We start from the raw sequence: 10,095 nt of genomic DNA on the forward strand, positions 1-10,095 counted from the left end.
GAATTAAACACATAAATTGGGCTATTTGACAAAGAATTTTTATTAAATTTAAAAATATTTAATTAAATCCAAATTCAGAATCAAACAAAAAATTCATAAAGCCGCTTAGTTTTTTTTAATAAAATAGGACCTATCACGAAATTCGTAAAATCAAGTGCTAAAATTCGTAAATTTTTAATTGAAAAAATTTCCCGACTTTTCTTATTAAAATAATATACTATTTGCGAAAATAATGATAAATATTCGCAATATTTCCAAACAGTAACTTAAGTTATTTGTATTAAAATTTATGCAAACATTTTATATGAAACAGATTAATTATTTATTGTATTTGGACAGAAAATTCTTTATTAAATCTATAAAAATTTTGTTAAAAAAAATTTAACAAACATTTTACTAATTCTATAAAATTAAAATTTGAATATATATATATATATATATATAAATATATATATATATATATATATATATATATGTATATATATATTATATATTATATATATTATATTATATATATTATATATATTATATATATATATATATATATATATATATATATATATATATATATATATATATATATATATATATATATATATATATATATATATATTATATATATTATATATATATATATATATATATATATATATATATTATTTACAATAATATCATTTCACATTCTGAAAATTAATTTTTGTACTGTGAAAACTGAAACACTTATACATTAAAATTATTTGGATAAAGTGTTTGTTAGAAAAAATTTTTCTTCTGTGTAATAATTAAACAAATTCGTTATAAACCCAAGAAAACAATTGTTAAGAAAAAAAATGTGCATATTTTTTCTGTGTATAATCCACTCTTTGACAATAAATTTATACACGGATAATTTTCATCTTTATCTACCGATGTTCTAAATATTCTTCATTGTCTATTGGAATTTGATTAATTGGGATAAAAATTTGCTGACTTAACGTCACATCATGATCTAATGTCTGAAGTTTCAAAATATTTTTATCACAGTTTTGGACATTCGCTTCGAACAAAGAATATTTTTATTGCGACCTAGTTGTAAAGTAAATTTTAATATTTATATATGTATATACTAGCTTTTTCTACCCGGCGTTGCCCGGGATTTAAAATGATTTATGATATTAAGTCTATAGATCAAATAATATTGTTTTTGCTTTTTACTCCTGCAAATAATATGACGAAATTTAACGCTAAATTCAAAATATATAATTCAGAAGAACTTTAAAAAAATTTACCAAAAACCACACATTTTTCCCCTTTTCAAAATTCTTTGGGTTTGAGGGGTAAAAAATTACCTTTAAAATTAGCAACAAAACAATAAAAAATATTAATAGTTAAGATTTCGGTTTCGGTTTTTTACCATTTTCTCTATTAAAGCATGATTTAAACTCTTCAAAGCATTTGAAAAGGTACTTCACTAAAAATTGGGAAAGCTAAAATCAAAATATATTTTTTTAATGAGCCTTCACATGATCACACGTTAATTACGTAAAGTCTTAGAGAAAAATGTGTACTAATTTTCCCCCTTGATACAAAATACAAATATTTCCTTTGCAGTTTTATTTGTCAAAAATATTGATATTTATAACTTCAAAACTCACACAAATTCAAAAACTTCATATCATTTTAAGATTACACAACGAAATTCGTTCCTTTTATTTGTGAATTATCCCCTTATTTATAAACAAAATTTTTATTTTATGAAACGTTTATAAATTAAAATGTTGTTTGTGAATAAGGGGGTGTAGAACTGGGGGAGCTTGCCTTTCCCAGGCCAAATACCCTTGTGGGAGAAAAGACACCAAAAGCTTCCAATTCTATTAAATTTATTAACAGCCTCTTGCTGCTTTAGATTAGTTAACAATTTTGTTGAGTGTTAAAGAACAACTAACTTAATTTCTTAAAACTAAAAACCACAAAGGTTGAGATCTGAGGATTATTAAAACAAAAACAAAATAACTCAATGTAATTCAGCAAATAAGAATGAGTACAAGAAATGAATATAAAAGGAAAATATAAAAAAGTAAATATGGAAATTTCATCTACACTATAAAAAATAATATAGGTTGAAGTCGCTTCAACATACTCCCGCGGGCGAATGGCAAATGCACCCTTTCCAAGGACCATAGATTATCCAACCAAATTTGGATTTTTGAGCACAGGGTCCGTTTTCTAATGGTACTTCAATTTCATTGGAGAGAATTTTCTGGGCAATATCTCTACCAAGTACTCCATCTACTTCTCGCCAGGTATTGAAGAATGGATGTCCTAGAGGGTGGTAATGCTTAAAATGCATCATGAACGCACTGTCGTTAATGGGCTCAGATATGTTGACATCTAGATATGGCTTTATAGGTAATTTGACTATAATTTCATCTGACTCTTTATGTGGAAATGCGGGCTCTAAAACAAAAAGACCGCACTGATTTCCTTGCTTATCGGTTGTTGATTTAAATTCTGGTAGCCATCTCGCTACCTCTGCTAGAAACATAGGAGTTCTCTACCTTTGGATTGATTACAAAGGTTGTATACATTTTTGATCCCCGATGGTTCATGTTTACTCGTACCAGTGGAGGTTGAATTAGCCAAGTAGGCTTTTGTCTCGATAGCGTAACATAACTGTCTATCGAATCTGATTCCAATAGTTTCGGAATTGGTTTTTTGATTGGGTTTGATGTTGGAGTTGTCTGCGTGCCGCGTTTGGTTAATACTTTTTTTATTGCACCCTTTGATGGTTGCACTTGTTTTGCCGTAGTCTCAGGAAGAGTAAAAACCGCAGTTGAGTCAATTGCGTTTGGGGTCTCTAGGAGAGGACGATTCTCAGTCAATTTATCTGTGACTATGGGATTTAGGAGAGGACGATTAGCGTTCAATTTGTCTGCGACTGTGGGCTCTAGGAGAGGACGATTAGCGTTTAATTTGTCTGCGACTGTGGGATTTAGGAGAGAACGATTCCCAGTAAGTTTATCTGTGACTGGAGTATTTTCGACCTTAACTGCTACCATGGCCTCAGAAAGAACATTGTCCACTGTTGTATCACCACTCCACGCCGATTGGTTGTCATCCTCAAAACTGGAAGAAAGTGGGTCCCGTTCTTCACGATGTAGAATTGTGTGATGTCTAGCATTACACAGCTTGTTGGGACCATTTTCAAACTGGCAACGTTCTCGTGAAGTGCACCACTGACGTGAGTGATCAAAGGCCAGACAGTTAAGGCAATAACCCTTGTTTATTATGGACAGTCGCTTTATTCCCAGACTCCATTCTTTAAATCTGCGACAGTACTTTAAAGGGTGATTTAGACCACAGATATGACATTTTGGTTTCCCGGTAGTAGATTAGAAAAGAAAGAGATAAAAGAAATAGGTACAGTATAAATAAATATTAAGTGCAATTGAGATCTCTTTTTACTCGATGAGGGGAAATTTGGTAAGTTACTTAGTTACATCTTTTAGGTGGATCATTAGGGTTATTTGTTGGTAATAAACATAACTTTACAACAGGTCGCAAAATAGTACCGTTTCTAGTGCGAACTTCAGCAACTCTTATTTTGCTATCACGACCGTAAATGACATTGGTTACACGGCCAAGCCGCCACTCTGTAGGTGGTAAAAAGTCTTCTTTAACTATGACTATATCATCTGGCTTTAAGTTGTCTCGTTCTTTCTGCCATTTAAAGCGCCGTTGAAGCTCGGATATATATTCCGTTTTCCATCTTCTGGCGAAAATATGTTGAAGTGCTTTTATTCTCTCCCATCGTTTCAAAAATTGCACATTTTCTATTTGGGGTTCATCAGGGGCTTCTGGTAGAGCAGTAATCGGGGCTCCTCGAAGTAAGTGACCTGGAGTTAGCGGTAAAACTTCCGTCGTGTTTTCTGTTATTGGTGACAGTGGTCTCGAATTTAAAACGGCTTCGATACGAACAAGTAGTGTAGAAAATTCCTCATAGGTAAATGATAAGTTTGCAGTAATCTTTTTTAAATGGGTTTTCATACTCCTCCCTGCAGCCTCCCAGAGGCCACCCATATGGGGTGCGTATGGTGGAATGAAAGACCAATTGAAACCATGAGTGCTGTATTTTTCAATTAGAGCCTTTTCTGCTGACTTCAAGAAACTATTGTGGGTTTTGAGTAAGGCATAACTTGCTCCGAGAAAGTTTCTTCCATTATCGGAAAACATTGTTTTAGGGAGACCTCTTCTCCAGTAAATCGGTCAAAACAAGCCAAAAAAGCATCAGTGGAAAGGTCTGAACAGCTTTCCAAGTGAACAGCTCGAGTACTGAAACAGACGAAGACGGCTGCATATCCTTTTAGAATTTTAGCATTCCTTAGATTGGAGGATTTAATGCTAAATGGGCCAGCAAAGTCAACTCCGGTGTAAGTAAATGGCAGGGAGAAATTCACTCGTTCTGGTGGGAGCGCGGCCATAATTTGTTGCTGGAACTTATGTTTATAAATTGTACACGCCTTACACTCACGTATGCATTTTCGTATGAGATTTTTCACTCTTGGGATGTAGTATCCCTGTCTTATTGCTCGTAGCATTATATGATGCTCAGAGTGGAGCAGGATCCGATGCGTAAAATTAACGAGTAGTTTTGCAAAATGACACCTTTCTGGAATTATAATCGGATAACGTTCTTCGTAACTTAAACCTGAATTACTAAGCCTGCCACCGACTCGTAAAAGGTCGTCTTTATCGATAAATGGACTCAACGTTAACAATCTGCTTTTGCGACTTAATGATTTCTTTTCTTTTAAATTATTGTAATCTTTTCCGAAATATATCTTTTGGGCAATAGAGATGAGTCGAATTTTCATACAGCTTATTTCTTCTGAAGTAATGAACTTTTCGGTCGAGAATGGTTTTTTAAGGACTCGGTTTATAAATCGAACTCTATAGCATAGAATTCTCAACGCCTTTTCGAACGATGAAAATTCTTCAAGTAAATCAATACTTTTCACATCTAAGTATAGTGTTGTAGTATTTTTAACCTCTAGGTCTGTTGGATCAAAAGTACGTGGAGTTGGCCAAAATGATCTATGAAGTTTTAGCCAGGTGGGCCCATGCCACCACAATTCTTTATCTGCCAGTTCCTGGGGGGAGCAGCCACGTGTTCCTATATCTGCGGGATTTTCTTCGGTTTTTACATGCTTCCAGTGACGAGTACTTGCAATGTTGACGATCTGGGCCACACGATTTGCAACAAAAGTTTTCAATGTATTAGGTGGTTTCTGCAACCAGCCTAATACTATAGACGAATCTGTCCACAAAAATAAGTCATAGGTGAACTGGCAGTTCGTACCTAAGCATTGTATTAACTTAGCAAGCAATAAAGCTCCACACAATTCGAGCTTCGGAATCGTAGTCCTCTTAATTGGAGCTACCTTTGTTTTTGCAACTAACAATTTGCAATCAATTTGTCCTTCTAAGCTTTCTGTTCTGATGTACACAGAACCGCAATAAGCCTTCTCTGAGGCATCACAAAAGCCATGTATCTCTATGCGATACTGTGGTGAGAAACCTACCCATCTAGGAATCTTAATGTTTGTTATAAATGGCAGATTCTTCAAAAATGAATTCCATTGTGTAAGTATGAGTGGAGATACCCCTTCATCCCAATCGGATTTTTCCTCCCATAACTCTTGCATTAGTATTTTAGCAATTATGACTATTGGGCCAAGCCAACCTAGAGGGTCAAATAATCTTGCTATTACCGACAAAATTCTTCTTTTTGTAGTGGAGGGGGTAATTTCAATTGTATCAACAACATAATAAAATGAATCCGATATCGCATTCCATCGTATTCCAAGGGTTTTTATCGTGCTGGAAGCAGCAAGTTTCAAAAAATCTTCGTCTAGAAGATCCTCCCGGGGCAAGTCCTCGAGAAGAGACTGATCATTTGCAGTCATTTTCTTTAATGGAAATTTTGCTGATTTTAAAGCCTTTGAAAGCTCGCCTTGTTTGAGCTTGGCTTCTTCAAGTGTGTGCCCACCGGACAAAAATATCATCCACGTATACTTCATTTTTCAAAATAGCGGATGCCGTGGGATACAATACTTTGCAATCTTTACTTAGCTCTAGTAGAGTCCTGATTGCCAAAAAAGGTGCGCTATTCCCCAAAGGTCACAGTATTCAATTGGAACGAATTCACATAACCGTCTGCTGTGTTACGGAATAGAATTCGTTGGTATGGACGATCTGCTTCATGAATCAAAATCTGTCTGTACATTTTTTGTATATCACCAGTAAATACGTACTTGTAATTTCGCCAACGTAGCATTATCTGGATTAAATCTTTTTGAAGTGTAGGGCCTTGGTATAGACAATCGTTCAGGGAGAAACCACTTTCAGTCTTTTTCGAGGCATTGAATACCACTCGTACCCTAGTCGTTTTACTTTCGGGTTTTATGACAGCATGATGTGGAAGAAAAAATGATGAATGTTTTTCATGTTTGGGCTCATAATATACTACTGGTTCCATGTGATGCAAATCTAAATACTCTTGGAGAACTTTCATATACTGTTCTTTTAATTCAGGGGATTTATCAAGAGTTTTTTCCATCCTGTGGTATTGTGCAAGTGCCATATTTCTTGATGGACCTAAAAATATTTCATTGGGATATTTTTCTTTAAAAGGAAGTCGAACTATATAACGCCCATCAGATTGTCTAGTTGTGGTTTTCTGAAAATAGTTTTCACAATGAACATCGCTCTCATTCTCTACCTCGCTTTTTTCAACCTCTTCTAGCTCCCAAAATTTTCGTAATTGCTCGTGAAGAACCAAATCCTCTGAGTTAGAGATTACTGTATGAAAGGAAGTGATCTCGTTCACTGGTTCAGGACCTGACAAATACCATCCAAAGTAGGACTCTCTTGCTTCAAGGCAATTTCCAACATTAAGCTTCACACCAACTAAATTTATAAACGGTAAATAATCGCTACCAATAATCATGTCGATGGCTGATGGTTTAAAAAAGTAGGGGTCTGCTAGACACAAGCCTTTAATTTCCAGCAAATTGTGAATTCGAATAGGCCTAGAAGGCAAAAAATGAGCCAGTTTCGGGACTACAATAGCCTTTATTTTAATCTTAAAATCTGATTGACGCGATTTAATAGTTACATTACATTTTCCTTTAGAATACCCTACTATTGTTCCACCAAGTCCAGATACTTGGGAGCTATGGGCCTCAAGTGGCAAGGCAAGACTTTGTTGAATACGTTTCGATATAAAACTAGATTCTGAACCTCCATCCAACAACGCTCGAATAGTAAAAGTTTCGCCTATATGTTCCACATGAACTAAAGCTGTAGGTAAAATCGTAGTTCCTTTATGTTGAGAAAAATGAGTTTGAATTGTTTCAAATTCGGTAGTAGTTTCAGTTGTAGATCCCCCTGATTGTATATTTGATATATTTTGAGTCCCGGACCCAGATGGCCTTTCATCATCTTTCCTATATCGACTGGGCGATGTCCTTAAAGTTGGACCCATTTTCGATTTTTCGTCAAAGTCCAAATGGAGCATAGTGTGATGTCGTTTGTTGCATCGGCTACAATTTTTTGTACTAGTACATTTTGATTTATAATGACTGGTTTGAAAAACAATTTGCACAATATTTATTTGAGTATACAAATTTTATTCGATCCTTAACTGATAAAGACTTGAAATATTTGCAAAACATTAATGGATGATTCTGCTTACATTTATTGCAACTAAATTTGTTCTTTGCAGGTTCATATTGGGAATGGAAAGTTTGGGATTTTGTAGCATGAAGCTCTTTACTTGAAGGTTTTCTTAAATTCGTAAATGTCTCCAAAGATTCTATTCTTTCTGATAAGAAATCGCTAAGTTGTTGCCAAGTAGGCAATTCCTTGTGGTTACTCAAAGAATCTTCCCAGGCTCGCGAAGTTTCTTCAGGAAGTTTTGAAGTACAAATGTGCATAAGAAAAGGGTCATTGCTTGCAACTTCTACTCGAAATGAATTTATAATTGATAAAGCATCGCTAACCGTATTTTTTAGCAATCTCAAAAACTTCAATGTTTCATTCATAGGGGCTTGGATACCATAAATCTTCTTGATTTGGTTATTTATCAAAATGCGCTTATTCTCATAACGATTCTTTAAAGCCTGCCAGGCTAACTCAAAATTAGAATCTACTAACTCATAATCCTTTATGAGTTGGTACGCTTCCCCCCGTGTTTTGCTATGCAAGTAGTACAATTTGTGAGCTGGAGCTACGGAAGGCTCATTTCCCACGACTGCCATAAACATGTCCCTAAATGCAGGCCAGTTGTTGAAACCTCCCTCAAAATGTTGAATTTCAACTGCTGGTAACTTAAGCGACGAATGACGAACTACCGTTGTTTTCTGAGCAGGAGTCTTATCCCTGATCATGTCTAATATTTTGGCTTTTAAAACTTGGTATTGTTCACAAACCTCTTCATATTTCAAATAAATTTCACTATGAGGATCTTCTTCTTCTTTTACCTTATCACCCGTTACAATATATTCCTCAAAAGTTTCAATCATTTTTGTCCACCTTCTTTCTAATTCAGTTTGTTTAACTTCTAATAATGATAGCGTAAGAGATTCAGGTAAAATTTTATCGAATGATGAACAATATGTTGCTAGATGTTGAATATCATATTTGCATTTTCTTTTCGTCGCCATCTTAAAAAATTTTTTGCTTTAAAATTTCTTTAAATATAAATTTTGTTTTTGCAGCGAAACGTTGTGTATATAAAAAAAACAAACAATTTTTTTTTTTTTTTTTTTTTTATTTTGAAAATTTGGTGCCCCCTAATATTATTTTCAAAAGAAAAATTCCACCAATAATATCCGTCTGTATATTGAAAAAAAAAAAAAAAAATTAGATTAATTTTTCCAAAAAGCTTTGCCTTAAATTTGTAAAATTTTATTTTTAGAGCCACCTTATTATCATTTTGTTTCTTTTCACCTCTCTTCGTTAATAACTATTTACCAATATTTATTTCAACCACCGCACCTTATTAAAAAAAAAATTACTTTCAAAAAAAATTTTTTTTGAGCCACCTTATCGTTTGTTTCTTTGTTATTTTCGTTGAAAATTATTCGGCAGCACTTTTTTTTGTACAACAACAATACTTTGTTAAAAAAATCCACCGTTATTATTTTTTGTATTTGCAAAATAGGAAAAATAAACGTTGCCAAATTTCCCGAAAAAATATTTAATAAAGTAAGTAACTCCAGCCACTCACCGTTTTCTTCTCGCTAAAATCAAATCTCGAACTTCTTTTTTCAGCCATGAGACGTTTAGCTTTTGATGTAATAATAATGTAGTCGGGAAAAAATTTAAAATTTATAAAAGATGTTTAAAATACACTATGATGAAGGGTATATAAGATTCGGCACAGCCGAAATTATGCAATTTTGTTGATGAACAATATTGTTTTTTGTTTTATATTAATTGATTTAATTGTTTATTTGTTTGGTTTATTTAATTTTATTAAAATATTTTATTCACACTAATTTTTTTATGCTTTACCTCCACTTCACTTTTCAATAATACGTTGTTTTGCTTAACATCTTCACATTTGTTCTTTACTTTGCTTTTTGATATTGTTGTTGTCGGTTTTTTCTTTGATATTTTTTGGTTGATCTTGTTGTCTTTCCCTTTCAATGCAATTAGATTTAGTGGAATGATTGAAAACGAAACAAAATTATTGGCGCTAAATCAATCATGTAAGGCGGAAAGAGTGTGACAGATTGTTTGTTACTTATTCATTTTAGTGTGTGTGAATATGTAACACCTGTGTTGGTACAAGGGGTACAATTTGTGATTGATGATATTACAGGGAACTTTTTGAAGATTTTGAGGTTATGTTTTTTGCTAATAATTGTGGTGTATTTTCGAACAAATTTTAAGTTTATCTTCTAGAGATTTCGCAACAGTTGCACAAAATATAAATTTAATATTGTACTTACTCAATTATTTCTTTCTATATGTGACCAAATGATATTTTTGTCAAGGAGACAGTTTCTTATCCGTTAATTTTTGCGATGATTTTTCCTCCCTCTGGTG

General features: G+C 33.4%; 1 pseudogene; it reads right to left on the reverse strand.

Moving 5' to 3' along the window:
- Positions 1–3,374: 3,374 nt before the first annotated feature.
- LOC124421459 lies at positions 3,375–6,023 on the reverse strand (annotated as a pseudogene).
- Between the last annotated feature and the right edge of the window lie 4,072 nt (positions 6,024–10,095).

This window comes from Lucilia cuprina, chromosome 2 (assembly GCF_022045245.1).
Source record: "Lucilia cuprina isolate Lc7/37 chromosome 2, ASM2204524v1, whole genome shotgun sequence".
In the NCBI taxonomy this organism is placed as follows: Eukaryota; Metazoa; Arthropoda; class Insecta; order Diptera; family Calliphoridae; genus Lucilia; species Lucilia cuprina.